This window comes from Strix aluco, chromosome 16, assembly GCF_031877795.1.
Source record: "Strix aluco isolate bStrAlu1 chromosome 16, bStrAlu1.hap1, whole genome shotgun sequence".
NCBI lineage: Eukaryota > Metazoa > Chordata > Aves > Strigiformes > Strigidae > Strix > Strix aluco.
This window is the reverse complement of record NC_133946.1, coordinates 1,047,807-1,064,129: the sequence shown is the minus strand read 5'-3', so window position 1 is coordinate 1,064,129 and position 16,323 is coordinate 1,047,807. Positions and strand designations below refer to the sequence as shown.

Below are 16,323 nucleotides of genomic sequence, written 5' to 3'. Positions count from 1 at the left end.
ATCATCAGGAACTTCCTCTTACAACAGCTTTGATAGAAAGCATGATTAATATAAAAGATTAGAAGCAGACTTAATCTTTCCTTCTCCTTCTGATATTTGTTCACATAATTATAGGCTATCTAGAAAGTAATGTTTGTTTCTCTTTCCTGGATGTAGCTCAGCAGATAAGCAAAGCTACAAGAGCTCTAAAATGCTAGAAGAGGATAACTACTAAAACACAAGTTCTGCCTCCTGGTACACAAATATTTTTGGGGTTTTTTTTTTAAGAGCTTAAGTCTAGAGCTTATCAAATTGTTGCTTTGGGTAGATCCCAAATCTCTGACACATCAAATATGTGCTGTTGTTCAAGGGTGCTAGAAAAATTCAAAGCAGACTTCAAATCCTAAAAAAATAAAATAAATCATCCTTTAACACAGCAGTTCCCAAATAGTGTAGATTTGTATAAAGAGGTTTAAAGATGAACCATCACTAGGTTCTCCTATCTTTACCTTTGCTAACCAGCTCTGACTGGTAGTAAGATGTAAGGTGAGTTTACCAGCAGTGAATCCACTAGAAATGTCCTAAGGTATGCAGAATATGATGCCATGAAAAGGCAGCAATCCAGCATTTTCTAAGAATTAGGCCTCTAAACAGCATCTCAGAAATGATGTTCAATAATCCTGGCACACTACAGCACAGCCCACAGGCCCAGGGCAAAGGAAAGAGCTGTAATTCCTACCTTCCTAGGACTCAGCACCTTTGTTTGCAGTCTGAGCAGATACAGTGGAAATATGGCCCTTCTCCACCACCTTCTTTCATAGAATTTGTTCATGGGCAAACACAGGAAACAAAGTGGCTTCTTAAGCCTTGTGTCAAGGAATACCAAGGACATAAGAAACAGAAAACTGCTCTGTCACGATGCTCCTGTTCTGTGAATAAATGAAGAACGAAGATTCTGAGGCTTTCTGATCTGGTATACTTCTATGGTTTTGCACTCACTGCAAGGATTTTAATTAAAGAGAAACCAGTAATGTCTCACCCTTTGTCTACATTATCATTAACCTGCTTTCTTTACAAATTAAAGGCACTGAAGCAGATTTTTTTTTTTAATGATGCTATTAATTTCATTCTCTTGGATCTTTTACCTTTCTTGCACAGATTACTTGACTGCATTACTTTTAGTCTCACCTCTCCTGAGAGATGATCCATTAAGTGAGTTATTTTTAATAATACTGCTGCTGTCAAATGCTTCGGTGTGAAATTTCTTCTAAAGCTTCTGCAACACTCACAATCCCTACCACAAGAGAAAAAGTTAGCATATCTGGATCTGGAATGGTGTTCAAAAGGATGCTATCAACTTAAAACTCATACTGAGCCACATCCAGGAAGTACGAGTTTCTCTCTTCTTACAGTATACAAAAAACAGAAGCAGAGGACTGAAAAAGAATGACCACAGAAGAAATCAGAGGAAGAGTACCAGGGAGGAAGGAGCATGCAAGAGTAAATGAGGAGTTGAATGAAGATGAGCTGAGAACAGATGATGAGAATAGAAAATGGAAAATAATGCATCAGGAATGTGGAAATATTGAAGACAATTAAAAAAAAAAAACCAAACCCAAAAACAAAAACCAGGAAGAAATTGGAATGTGGAAACACAAGACAAAATATTTCCTCACATTGCTGATTGGTTGTAAGTAGTGATTTTTTTTGGTTTGACATATTCTATAAGCAGGACTGAGTTAGGGGCATTCCTCACCTATCCTTCAGAAGTCATGTATACTATACAGAGAAAGGATCCCATTACATTCTGTTACCTTCCCCATACCCTATCAGATCTCAGTTCTCTGAATTCCCTTCCCTTTCTCTCTTTCTTATAGTTCCCCAAACTATGTTGAGTGCCCCACAATAAGAAAATGCTCTGGCAAATCACAGCATGGCAATTTAGACAAACGTGCCTGACTAATGTTTGTCTAAAGCAGTACTATTTCACTTCTGCGTTGGTCATGCAGAGGCACAAACTGAACAAGTGCTAACAGGTCACTCAAGATGGATCTCGCATAAGAAAAGCTACAAAGCTTGCCTGCAAATATGTGTTTGTCCTGCTGCAGGTAATTTTTAAATTTTCTGTTGTTTATTAAATACTGCATGGAACAGATCAAAAGACAGAGTAAGGGTGTTTTAATCAAAATGAATGGAAGAAAGATGCATATCCGTGTCCTGTGGTCTGAGGCTAGATGCATATACACTCACATACCTGAGGAATAAAGCTCTATACATTAATCTAGAAGGGCAAAGCTTGTCCTGTGGAATGTCCCAATACGATTTCATATTGATTAGTACTGTTACCACAGTGTTGAAAAACTAAGGGCTTTTTTCCCTAATTTGTCCCAAAGAACATTACTGTGTATATTTGATCAAAGCTATTTCAAAACTCAGTCTCAGTTTCTTCCACTTCAGGTTCTTGGAAAAAAACATGTAAACTTAGAGCATTCCAAGTCCTCAAGTAATTCAGTTGCAACATAAAAACCAGAAACAAAGTATCTATATAATTTGAATAAAGGAACTTTTCAAATAGTTACAATTCATTTTAAGAATACACTTTTGTTCACATATGCATAATCTGAAATTAACACCTTCTAGAAATTCCAGGTTATTTGGTGCATTTACAGTATCAAGCAGTGAAGCGCAAAGAAGGAGGGGTGGGGGTTTGATGTGCTGCACTCCATTATGGCTCCAGGACCACGTGTCCACACTGTATCTTTACCCACAATGAAGTTCAGGCCACTTGCCAATCCAAGGCTCACCCTGTGCATGCACAGAGACAGCTCGCTGCCGGAGCACCTTCATTTACACCACAGGCAGAGTAGCCTGAATGGCAACCCAGTACCTGACTTCAGGTTGGTTCCAGCAGGAAGAAAAACATGATGCGCCCTAGTGCATACAGTCAGTCTTGTACAGGCAAAATGTGAACTTACACCTAAAAGAACCCCTCTAGTTCACATTACTCACCCCTAGTGACCTGCAGTTCTTGTCCCAGCTCTCATCATCAGACAATGCCATCAAAGACAGAGGCTGTGCCATTTTGACAGCACGCTCAGCACAACTTCCAGTCTGATTTCTGTGAGGAGAGGTGGCACCTGTCAATCTGAGTGACAAGTCATCCAAAATTGTAAGCATTGCTCTGACACCAATGCCTTCTATGAGGTTTAACAAATAACTGTTTCAGCTTTCTCCTGGTAAAAAGTGATGAATTATCATACAAGAAGGAATATGGGCCACTAGGAAGTACATGCCAGTGTAATTACATCACTTGATAGATCTTGAGAAAACAGCGACTCTCTTCTGAGTAGTTTTATAGTACTTCACACATTCAGAAGTCTCTATGTATGTAGAAGGACCCAGGGGCATCACTGCTTGTAGTAATTTCCTGTAGTGACAAAAACATATGTACAGCAACCATGAAGGAGTTAAAACAAGATAAACTGTAGGGTTACACTGGAAATTGTAACAAATTAGGACCCAAAGACACACAAGCCAGTGAGAGTCAGAAGCTTCTGAGGGTCATGCAAGTCTCAAAGTTGAGCAAAACACTGTCAGGACTAAGCCCTGCTGTCAAATATTCTGAAGATTTCCTAGGGAAAGTATGTGGCTGGTTTCCTGAGTCTCTATTTTTCAGTGCATATTACAAGATACTAAATGTATATCCAACTTAGACCAGCTGCCTTCTTTGTTTTCCCTCTGGGACTATTAAGGATGTGCCAGTGGCTACAAAATGTTGCTTAAAAGACTTAAAGTAAATTCCTGGTCAAATATTAAGCTTCATTCATCCTCTTCCTATGATCCTTAAGCAAAAGAGGGTTCTGGAAAAGTCTTTTGGGAGGCATAATAAAGACCATGCAGGCAATAACAGAGTTGATAAATCATTTATGAAAAAAGTAAAGGGAGAACATTCCCAAATGCCAATGCAAGAAGCATTTCCACTAACATATGAAGCATAATAAATACACTCCATTCTGAAACAGACAATTAGATAACTGCTATACCCAAGCATGCACTACAGGGGGAAGATGTGAATTATGACTGGCAGAAAGCAAGCAATCCAGGTCATTCAGCTTGTTTCTTTAAGAGGCAAATTTCTCACTGAAAAAATAGTAGTCTACCTATCTAATATGATACAACTCGGTGGATGAATTCAAGCTGCTTGAGAAACAGCCTCAGAACTTCTTGACAAAGACTAATGTGCTTTATTAAATAATGAACCATGCACTTGCCTTCTTTCATCAAATGAGTAGACTGATGTTCATCTACCAATACTGTCCACTCATAGCAATCAAGAGACATGGGTTGTTATTTTTATTAGTTAGAATTTCCTTTATCAATAAAGCATTTTTTCCCCAGGGATTAAACAGAGTAATGACAGCGTCATAGGAATCTCATTCTTATGAAGCTCAGGTCTTGCAGTCTCAGGTGGTATGCTTTAGCATACTCGCACCAATTTCAGTCTTGCCAGTTCACTCCTATAAAGGATCCAGCCCATGATGTTACGAGGTCATGTTAACTCCAGCTAAAAGAACTGGCCTTTAAAAAGTTTTGGCTGCTTTCAAATAGAAAATGAAGCTTTTGGGATTAAAAAGTTAACACAGAAATTGATGTGTGGTTACCAACTTTGAAACTTCTTACATTCAGTGGATATTCAGGAGTTAATTATTTGCAGCCTCAGCATCAATTCCTGTCACAACTAATGAAAGACTTCATATTAATAACATTGGCAATATGTAGTAACAGTTACCCAATTTCTACAGACAGTGTTACATGACTGGAGCCCTTCCTGCCTTTACATATGTGCTAAATGGTGATTTTTATGGAACATAAATTCTTTGTTGGGTGCATTTAGGTTTGAATGTTTAAGAATTATTAAAATTCACTGAACTTTACACAATTAGTCATGACATCATATAATTATTTGCTCTTTGTCTTACCTACTGGCAGCCATTCTGATTTTGCACATAGTAAAACATTTAAATAAATCACAAGTGTATACATAAACTTAAAGCAATTAAAGGGATTTTGTTTGACTTTCAATACTTCATGAGTAAAACAACTCACCTAGGAAAACCACAGGAATCAGATTACAATCTAGAATTGGGATTAGTACTTTGCTGATGTGTTCAAATTCTGAAATTTGTTAGTAACAAGCCTGATCCAAGGTCTGTTTAAACCTTCTTCCTTTAGAAGCATTTTGGATCTGGCTCTATATTCTCTGTGAAGAAAGAAGCAGCCCATTTCTTACTTCAAAAAAGAAAGCACTATCTCTAAGCAGAACAAAATAGAGCAGTCCTCTACATTTATCAATGAGAATTATCTTGACAGAAAGACATTAAAGGTTTTATTAACAAAGCAATAAAACAAAGCAACAGTGATAGCAAGATGCAACCAACAGTAAGGCGTGAAATCCTACAATTTTTTTCCTGTAACTCGTGTATCTGCACTGTACAAGCATAGGTCTGTAGACTGTTTGAATTATTCAAAACTGACGGAGCCTTCTTTCAGAAGAAACCTCCCAGGAACCTAATAGAGTATCAGGGATAAGATCACACAAATAGACTTGACCTCTTTCCTGCTTACAATTCATAATTTAGCTACAGTGTCAAACAGCAAAGCAGATTTAAGTAATATTCTTCTTATAAGGATTAAACAAATGAGTAAGTATAATTAGTAAAACTATAATTACCAGTGCAATGTTTCCATTACAGCAATAAAGACAGAGTGCCTGTAGAATAAACTCTAGTTTCCTTCCTTCCAGGATAACCAAAGAAATGAGAAAACCATGAATAATTCAGGATTTTACCAGCTTTATGTAAAACAGGGCCTTGCATGTAAATTTCAGATGAATCCCACATTCACTGAAAAATCAACTCATTTATTTTCAGAACAGTAAATGGAGAAAATAATTTCCTTTTAGACTACTGCACTGTATGCCTATTTTGCATCCTGTTGAACACTCAGTGAAGGATTAATTGGCATAAACCTATCAGCCCCTTACCCCAAAGGTGTGAACAGCACTGTTAAGAGCCTTTTTTCATCTCTGATTTTGCTTTTTTATTAAGTAAGCATACTTGCATAGACAAGATTGTAAAAAATTAGACAGCAGAACATATTAAATAATAAACAAGGATAATTAGATCACATGTGAATACCACTTTTTGTAACTCCAGTGAGAGGAAAGGAATAGAGTGACAAGGTCTCTGATGCTTTTGTCCCTGAATCTAATTCTACTGAGTCATTTACTCACTTTCAAACAGCTACCAAAAAGAAAAATGGAAGAACATCCCACATGATGCATGATTACCATAGTTTTAGATTTGTCCTGAAGTAAGAGCTCTACAGCATACACTAAGGAAAGCAGCAGAGAACTTGCTACCACATCCTGGTGTCCTTTTACAGCAACCACCAAACCTGACCAGGTGTGAGAATGATCTACTCTGCATCCTGTCTCTGACAGCAGGTCTGGCCAGGTACATGAGAGGCAAGTACAGAAGCCTGCCCACTCAGGAAACAGCATTTGGCTAATGAATTCTTCAGTTCACCTCTCTGCAGGATTTTACATTAAAAACAAGCATCCTGTGATGTGCCTTAACTATTAAACCTAAACCGCTATGCAAAAGGTGGATGCAACTGTCAATCTGAGAGGCTGCAGAACATTAAGTGCCATCAGTGCAGTCCCAAGGAGTTAACCCTGATCTGGCCACAGAAAGCCTTTCAGGTTTTCTTCAGGATTAAGGTCGCATCATTCTCTTAGTCACAATGGAGATCTGTCTTCTCTATTTGTCTTCTCCAACCCAAGGTACTCCAGCCATGCCCAACAGCCCTTATTTCTGTCCCCAAAACCAGTCTTGCTTCCAAATGAATGTCTTATCACTTCTGTTAATTCTAAGTGTATTCAGGAGTATAATCTTGTTTGCAAACAGTCTGAGTCAGTCTTAGAAACTCTGAAACCTAAACTTTTCTTAGCATCCTACCCTTGGTGATACAACCTCATAATCTGTTGCTGTAGCACTGGGATGCATGCAGGATCCAAGATAACATACATTTTAGCAGTACAGGAAGTGAGAGATTTGTTCAGTCATATTCTTACTTCCTTTGGTTGCAGTCACCGCAGTTTAACTTTTTCTTTAAAACATTTTAAAATATCTGAATTTTGGACAAAATATGAATTTTCACAATCATCAATTTAATCTGTTTTGCAAATATCTGTGCTCACATGAAAATAAAATGTCATTAAATAGTGAAATAGTTTCCCAACTATAGGATTTCTTGATGTAAAGGTTATTGTCTGTATCTCGAGACAAAAATCATACACAAACTTAATTCACGGGAGAGCATCTGAGAAGGCATCCCATCAATGTGTTTTAACATGTCATAACAGCAATCAACAGCACTTTTAAAGTTTCTACATGTTGTTTAAAACCAAACAGAAGAAAAACTGTATTTTGGCTGAGAATAAGGCACCTGAAAGAAGGTCAGAGAATACTTTAATAAATGAAGATTAAGGGCTCTCATCCCCTTAATCTCCCCCCAAAAACAGGGCATTCCAGCACATGTGTATCAAGTGGCAGCTTCCTCAGGCAGGAAAAGGCAGGCAGGACACAACCCATTTCACAGTCAGTATTTTATCTGCATCACAGACTGCTTAGTAATTCTACCACACAGATAAGGAAGAACTGGTGGCTGCCTAGGAGAGCTTCCTGTTGTAAACTGCCTGCAGCTGCCCCCTTGTGTGTCATCTGCTACTCACTGTCAAATGTTAACAGCCTCCATCACTTGAGCTATGGAAAGATAGAACAATTGAAAATTATAGGCACATTAACAGAGAGAAAGAGTTCTAGGTGCCCTAAAATACAGAAAAGGACCGCGGGGGGGGGGGGGGAGAAAAAAGATACACAAATTCCACTGTCTTGTTTCTGTCACTTTTCCTTGTACATGCTTAAAAGAAGAAAAAGTCATGTAGAGGCACACATGCTGGATGTTTTTTCCTATAAAGACATCAGGCAGTCTCCGGAGCGTAAATGGACTGTTACTCCACTTCACTCTTAGAGCTAAACAAAAAGGCCAGCTGCTTATGGATTTGACTTACTGAACTCAAAAAGCTACCGTGAATCCTATGTTCCCTACACTCACTGTGGGGTTGTCATAGTAATGATTTCTCCCTGTCATTTTTCACTTTACCACATGACTCCATGGGATGGACTGTGCTTAGCTCAGCACGGGTAAGGGGGGTGTGTATATATATATATATAGTAGGCAAGGGAATGGCATTGCAACTTTTGCTTTTCCACTCACTCCATTAAAGCATCCCTCCACAGCAGACTGTTAGAATACCATCAGAGTTCCTAAAAGAAGTGACGCATTTACTATGGGCACATCAGCTGGCCTAAAGCAAATGAGAAAACCTGATTTACAGGGCCACAATCAATTCATACATCTCCAAGGAATGTAAAATACCTAATTTATACTCAGGTATGTTCTTACATACTCCAAAGTATAAGCGACTTGCCACTTGCCTTTAGGCATAAGCTCATGATTCTCTTCAGTCTTTTGTAGGAGGCATATCAACTTCACAACCTGCTGAGGATGGCAGTAGCTGGTCCAGTTGCACCTTCACTGTGGTTCATAGCCTTGCATTGGTTCACTTTTTAACTAAAAGGAAAACAGTGATATAGGGTCAAGCTATTTTTTAGCATCATGTTTTTATTTACCCTGTACAGAAAGACTCAGAAGCAGCACATAGACAATTCCTGACAGAAGCCACAGTTATGGTGCAAACCTTTCCAACAGTTTAATATGCTGGCATTGTCAGACTTCTTGTCAAGATGAGATCTTTCTCATCTTGAAATTGCCCAGACCAAAGTTACTCATCTTAAAGAATGTATCCTGGGCATAACTGTTGTTCAGAAAAAAGGAACTTCAGGTAGGTTTGCCTGGAGCCAGTTTTTGGCCTCCAGGAAGCGCTTAACCAACACAAATTCTCTCAGTGATCAGTAGCATACAATTGTTCTGTGGGTCCCCGCACGTGAAGCTGTCTGGCTTTAACACTAAAGTAAGTTCCACGGTGAGGGTTTGCTGTTCACAATTTTTTTTTTTTTTTTAGACTGAGCATTTACTATGAAACTCTCACACAAAAAAAAGTCTCATCTGTCCATTTAAAATAAATAAATAAAGCATTAAACTTTCTCTCACTAACTCTGCTTGCTTTTAACTGAAACAATTGTGAAATTCCTGTGTCAGAAAAGAAAGCATCAGGGCAAAGTTAGAGAAACATAAGGAAAAAGGGTTTAGTTACTGAAAGACAGAATCATGCATTTCAGGAAAAGAAAGGGCCTTCTGGGTCATATAGCTTATATCCCTAGGCAACAGGATGGTTGCTGCATCGTCTCTAATATGTTTTCATTCGTTTTTATATTTTTTAATACTCCAGAGAGGCAGCATCTCATCAAACCATCCATGATAAATTCCTCTTTGTCCACTTAATTTACTGCAGATCTGGAAACCATTTCTTAGCAGCTGCAAACTTTCGCTTCATTTACTATGTTATCTTTAAAATAATTTTCTGATTGTAAAATATATTTTTAGTACTAGAGTGGAAGCCACACCAGATAGTTTTCACATTTCTCACATGAGAGTATTTGTGATCTGGAGTTCATGAACTGTGCTGCAGTTTGATACAATAAATGGTCCATTGGCACATTCTTTTCAGAAGGATGAGCAGTCACAGACTTACTTATTCAAACATATTACTGAACAAATTCACCCCAAAGTTACTTATTTAATATTAAATAACCTTTTTCAAAATATTAGTTTGAAGTTTTCCTGTCATCCTCATTAAAAAATGTTTCCCTAAATACCAAATGTTGCAGACAAGCAAGATTAAAGAGTCTAAATGCAGTATTCAGTGCCAGACATTTTCAGATTTGGCTGTTCTGAAAGATTTAGAAGGTGCACACTGGCAGTTTACTTCACAAGTGATCACTGGTTCATAAACGGAAAACTACAGTTTCATAGTCACCCACAGTCAGCAATTAATCCAGTATAATGATGACAACTATTAGTAATAATGGTACAAGAAATAAAAACAGAAAAGGTGTCATTAGCAAGTTAAAGTCATCTATTCAGGCAATAGAACACAGCTCAAAGTTTCTACCCTTAAGCAACCATGTTTGAAATTTAGAAAAAAAATTTGAAAATTTCTAAGACTGGGAAACTCCAGTGTGAGAAGGAAGATTACTGAACACTAGCATGGGTTTTCTGTTTTGTTCTGAGATGTGCTTACAGCAGATAGCAGTGTCTGAAGCAAGTAGTTTAAATTACAGCTTCATATTATTGCTTATGAAGGATTTAATCTTTTTGGCCACATATTTCAAGCATTATTGTAAACTTTGTACCTCAAGAACACACATACTGCATACACAAATGGTCTTAGAAACATTCTGACAGAAATAGAGGAAAAAAACCAACTTGTAGGTGTGCATTTATTGTATATCAGCATGCAAGTCATATTGGTGTCTTTCATTGCCTGTTTGCATGAGCAACTTTCACCCAGTTTTGAAAACATAACCTACTTTTGTTTGCAGACTTTACAGAATTTTGCAGTTAGCATGTTTGTAGCCCCCAGTGCAAAGTGTTACTTCTCTGTTGACTGTAATTAATACAATAAACATGGAACTGTTACTTTTTCTTTGCTTCCTACATTATTCAAACATCATAATTGAAACCTTACAAAAGCTGGCATGCTATTAGTCTCAGACACAATAAATGATGACCCAAAATGGTTCTCAGACCTAATTCCCTGAAGGTAAGTATTCCACATAAAGCGCCATAGTCCAAATTTCAGAATTAATTACTTTTGTCATTTGTGACAGGCATCATGAATCTGAGTTAATTATATTGGGAATGTCTGTAAACAGAGTAACAGCTCAAAGGAATGCATCTTTTTGATAAAATTTGCCATGCATTTCTGATGTTGAAACACAGAGTGTCTTGGGAAAAGAAGCTAAATCTACCCGGAAAATTAATTATACAATATTGCCTCTGCTGGTTAGTATGTTTAAAAGACTGGCTTGTAACGGACTGTCATGAGAAAAGTGACCTGTCTGATTGACAACAGTAGGACAAGCAATACTGGTATCTTAGTAAGCATATGGCCACCAGTCCTAGAAGAACTCAGGAACAACACTGACAGTACTTATCAGCTTCAAGGCTGGCAAAACAGCACAGTTTCTCTTTGAAAAGGAAGGAGTTTTGGAGACTTGCATCCTGTTAGAAGGCAAGCACAGCAATCACTGAGGTACAGAAAATGAAGATTTATTCATACCAGTACGCTTAGAAGTCCTTCCATAGTAAAAGCATATGATGGGCTAAGACTGTTCAAATAAACATTTAGAATAATTTCAGAAATTTGTCATTGTCTCAAACTGTGCCATCAGCACATAATATTTTGTCTTGAAACAAACATTTCAAGATTTGACTCTTTAGAGCAAGCAGAGATTTTTTTTTTTAACTGAATAACTTAAGTGCAGTTACTTGAAATTATTTATCAATCCTCACAGCAAATGTTTATTTTGGTAAGTATTTTAATTAGGTCCCATTTTAATTTATTTAGCAACTAACTCAGCTAACCGATTTTAGGAATTAGCCTAACCCTTTCCAAGTGTTGTGCTGGAACTTTATGGTAAATTCCAACCACTCAAGTCCTCAAACAAAAGTTTGTGGAAATTTAATTAACATTTACAAGCATATTAGTCAAATTAAGATCACAAACTCTGAGACAAAACATTAGATGCCCTAGATGGATCCAAAATGATGAAGGATCAAGGTTCATAGAGGTTCAGTGCTATCTATATGAGATAAAGATGAGGTATATAAAATCCAAACTGCAAAACACCAGAAATAACAGAACAGGTTCAGATTAACTTCCTTATCATGAGATACTCGAAACACAGCCCAACTGCACAAGCTATGGTTATGTTCCACTATCCACAGAGATGTCACTACCAGGTTTTAGAGGTCCAGAACATACAGGAAATAGTCTGAACTTTAAGTTGATCCATTGCCTTAAACAGTTCAGACTTAGGTGATACCGGAGAAAGCACCAGCAAACTGCCAGTCCTCTTGCACAGCATAAACGAGACTCAAGGCAAATCAGCTCACTATAGTTCTAGCTTAATTTATTTTAATTGCCTTCTATTGTACAACATCTTTCCCTCATTTTCTCCTTTCTTAAATGGGAATTACACAATATTGGATAATGGCTGCTAGCCAACCTGAGAGTAAACTAGATTTATTTTGGCTTCACTAAAACAAAATCCAAAGGCCATTTCTAAAAATTAATGGAACAGTCAGATAATTTACTTGCTCATTTTTTTGACACTGATGTAAAATAGAACTACTCAGACCTTTTCAGATAATGACCGAGACCTCAGTTTGTGACAATGTTATTCTTTCCATAACGCAAATGGAATACAGTCTCCTGGGTAGGAATCAAATGACACAGGGAATGTTAGAACAACATAAACCTTCATGGAATTCTTACATTCAATCCCAATAGTGTTGGCCAGTGGCATCCAGTTATCATCAAGTTTCTCCTATCTTCTGCAAAAGTGATTAGACTGTACCTATAGGTCAGAAAGTTCCTAGCAGATTTCTTATTTGTCAATGATTGTTGCCAAACTAACTCTTCCAAGTGATGCAAAACAATTGTATTAGGTTACCGTCAGAAGAAAACCTGAACATATTTTAAAGTGCAGAATCTTATCAGTTTCTGTAATTCATAACAAGCATTCAGTTTTTGTCTTTTTCAAAAGTTAGAAAATTTACAGTTTTGATTAATTTTGTTTTAATTAGTATTAAACTTTGGGGAACCATCTCCTGGATACTGAGGGCATACCAGAATTAATTTTTTTTAAGCTTTTCATTTCAGTGTGTAAAAAACCCTCTAAGTTTTTCTTTAGACAGTTCATTCCTAAGAACAACATATACTGAACATTTTCAAGCCTGTTTTATAGTGTTCTGGAACATTTCAATGATTTTTCTAAAGCTTTTTAAAATCCTTTCTATAAGAAAGGTCAGGATTTTTCATGGAAAAATAAACAACCAAACAAACAACCAAACAAAAACCCCACTCTGCACGTAAGATCTTTTTGAAGGGAATATGTAATGATGTAATTTCAGCATATACACAGAAACAAGTCAGTCTAGAATCTACCCTGAAATTCCCCCAGGATACTTGCACGTTGGCCATATTTACATGGTTTGATGTGTAAAAACCCAATACATGTTTGGACAGGATTTGGTCTCTTTGCTCAAAAAAGATTAAATGGTACACCAGCATAAACAGAAGTGTACATGTAAACCTCTAAATCCTTCACGTGGCTATGAAGAACTTAAAAGTGAGACTGAGCACGCAAACGAAGACAGGAGTAAAACATACTAGCAGAGTCTGCCTGCCTTCTTTTCCAATCACTGGGGATTAAAATCAATGCTTATTCATCTGGTTTCTTTCTCATTGCAGAAAGTATAAAACTATTCATCTCAGGAACATAGTTTTTATGAAATAGCACGCATAGCTATCTAAGAAACTGCAGAGAAGTACACTGATTCTGTAAATTATAACAAATCTTGCTTCATGAACCTGAAAACACCCCAATGAAGTGTATATTTCTCAAACCTGAAACGTTTTCCAACATTTTTTTCTGCAAAGATGACCTATTAATCCCTGGCTGCTGACAAAAAAGATTCTCTCTGATTTGTTACTGTTTGCTTTTTCAACAAATATTTTACGACAAGCTGAGACAACCCACTGAGCAGGCTTACTCATCAAGATTTTCAAGGACAAAAGATCAACTTCTAGACCCTGAGCTTAAGCTCTCTCAACAGCAGAAGTTAATTATATCGGCTGTGCCTCAGTGACAAGAAATGCATATGTAAAACAGAACACAAAAAATTTATAAGATACATATAAATATACCTCAGTGTTGGCTGTTTGCTCTAGTAGCTTCTTTCATAACTACTAAATTTGTCTTCAGAACATGAAACAACAACCCATTCATGCAAATTATAATTCATATCATATGATCTTTCATTCACTCCACTTGTACCCATTCCTAACATATAGCAAAGAATTATCCATGGGGTAAAACGTCCAGTTAAGGTCCAGACTAGTCTTCCAAGGCTATTGCTGCTGTTTCATTAGTACAATGTAGTTTATGTTTTGCAATACTTTTATATCAAAATTAAATCAGGACTGCTTTATTTACTTGTCTGCAAAATATGAACAAAACACCATAATTCTGATTACATAGTCTTTTCAATGCTCAATACATATTTATGAAATATGGTGAATACAGTCTTAAACCACCATTAGTAAATGCAGCAATCAGATTTTAGGAAAGTTCTGAATAGAGTGAATCTAGGTTGTCATTTATACTTATTAAATATAAATAATAATACTTTCATTACAGGTCAAGCAAACCTCCCCACTGAATAACTAAATATTGTTGCAGATCAAAATACTTACCTCTAGGACCTACTGGGACCATTGTCTGAAAAGATTTCAAATTCCAAATTCTTATAGTACTGCCATGGATATTAATAATTTTGAATGTCAATGATCATTATAGATATGGTTGCTCAAGTCTCTGTCATCTCACCATGGCTATTTGGGGGGTGTGTGTGTGTATATATATATAAATAGCCAATTAAAGCTATATATACACTCACAAAATCGTTATGTGTAGAACAGCAGAGAACAAACCATGAAGTGTTTTAGGAATCCTGGGGAGGATGATGTTTGTGGTTTAGGGGTTTGGGGGATGGTGTGGGTGTTTGCATTTAGTCTGACAGCCAGATTAGCCTGAGGCAATTCTTGTGTCTGTAGGTATGTCTCAGTGTATTGCAATATATTTCCTTCTATTGTCTCGCCAGTTTCTCACCTTTGGGATCATTGGTTTTTAGTTTCTGCACAAAATGAAAAAAAAAAAGCTTAAAGGATTTTTTTTTTGTCAGTCTGTCATTAGACTTTAATTGACTTTTACTGCTCACTACATTACTTGAAAATCCATTTAAAATTTCTGTTAGTCTTCATAGCACTTTAAAAACCCTCAATATTTCTAACTAATTATCTCTGCATCTTTAGACCAGTATCCGTCCCCTTTGTTATTCCTATACTCCATTTCCAATTTGGCAAATGTTATTGATCAAAGAGGGAACCACCTATACCAACTTTATATAATGAGCATGGAAGGGCTTTAAAAAAATTACTTTCTTCTAATATATTTCTTTAAATTAGTTCCTTTGCCTCTCCTGTTCCACTGATTCTTGCATCTTCATACAGCTAACTTTATACTAATGAACTTGCCCTGTAAGATCAGCTGCAGCCCTTATGCTGTTGTTTTTTTCCAGCCTCTAATGGTGTACTCACAATAGGTTTAGTGCAGTGGATTTCTCTTCCCCATCTTTGCAAATACTTTATTGTGAGAGTTCTTCCAATGCCTAAACTATTTTTGGAATATATGATATATTAAGGTAAGCCAAAGCCTGACCTCATTAGGACAATTAATCAAAGAAGAGAATGACTTCTCAGGAATGATGAAAACCTTTTCTCACTGAAGACCACAGATCATGAATCATTAAGGCATCTGGCCAGGTACAGAGCAGTGCATACGCAAAAGGCTTCATTGTAGAGATCACTTTAATGACATTGTCAACATAGAGGTGGGAGGAAATTTAGTAAAGCACAGGGGTTGAAAAAGAAACATGATTCAGATGATTAACAATTAGGCTCCGAGACTGGCTATCCCTAAGTTTTAAAACATAACAGCCTAGTATTTTGTCTGAATACTTTTCTTGTCATAATATACTAGCATCACTAAACTCACTAGCACAGCACAGTGGATTCACCACACTAGCTCTCCTTCAACAGACATGTTTCAAATGATAATTTAGTTTTCTGGAATTAAAGACAGGCTTTTCAGGAAACAGCACATAGAAGTCTACAGATTGGAAAGCTACAGATTTGAAGTCTACTGTTTTGAAAGCTAACAGAGGTCCTAATAAATCACTATGGTCTTGTAATAGACTTAAATTTTATTTCCATCCAAGACAAGTTTGGCCATTAGAAACAAGCATTATTTGTTAAAGAAAATAGCCTTCTCAACAAAATTTTCTTTTGTTACATATGAAAGTTTCTTTTTTAGGTAGATAAAAGCTTTTGGAATAAATCACCAATGGGGAAAGTATGCCTTTTGAAAAGTATTGAGGATTTTTTAAAAAAATCTGTAATTTGCAGTTACG

General features: G+C 36.8%; 1 long non-coding RNA gene across 10 annotated transcripts in view; it reads right to left on the bottom strand.

Moving 5' to 3' along the window:
- The window catches only part of LOC141930929 (uncharacterized), a 304,098-nt gene that overhangs the window by 205,320 nt on the left and 82,455 nt on the right, over window positions 1-16,323 (bottom strand). For 5 of the 10 annotated variants that reach the window (XR_012625430.1, XR_012625434.1, XR_012625438.1 and 2 more), the window contains 2 exons: window positions 8,541-8,676; window positions 2,989-3,406 (listed from right to left, as the gene is read on the bottom strand). This is a non-coding gene — a long non-coding RNA (uncharacterized LOC141930929). The remainder of the gene's footprint in view (window positions 1-2,988; window positions 3,407-8,540; window positions 8,677-16,323) is intronic. The other 5 variants (XR_012625437.1, XR_012625435.1, XR_012625436.1 and 2 more) reach the window with 1 other exon arrangement.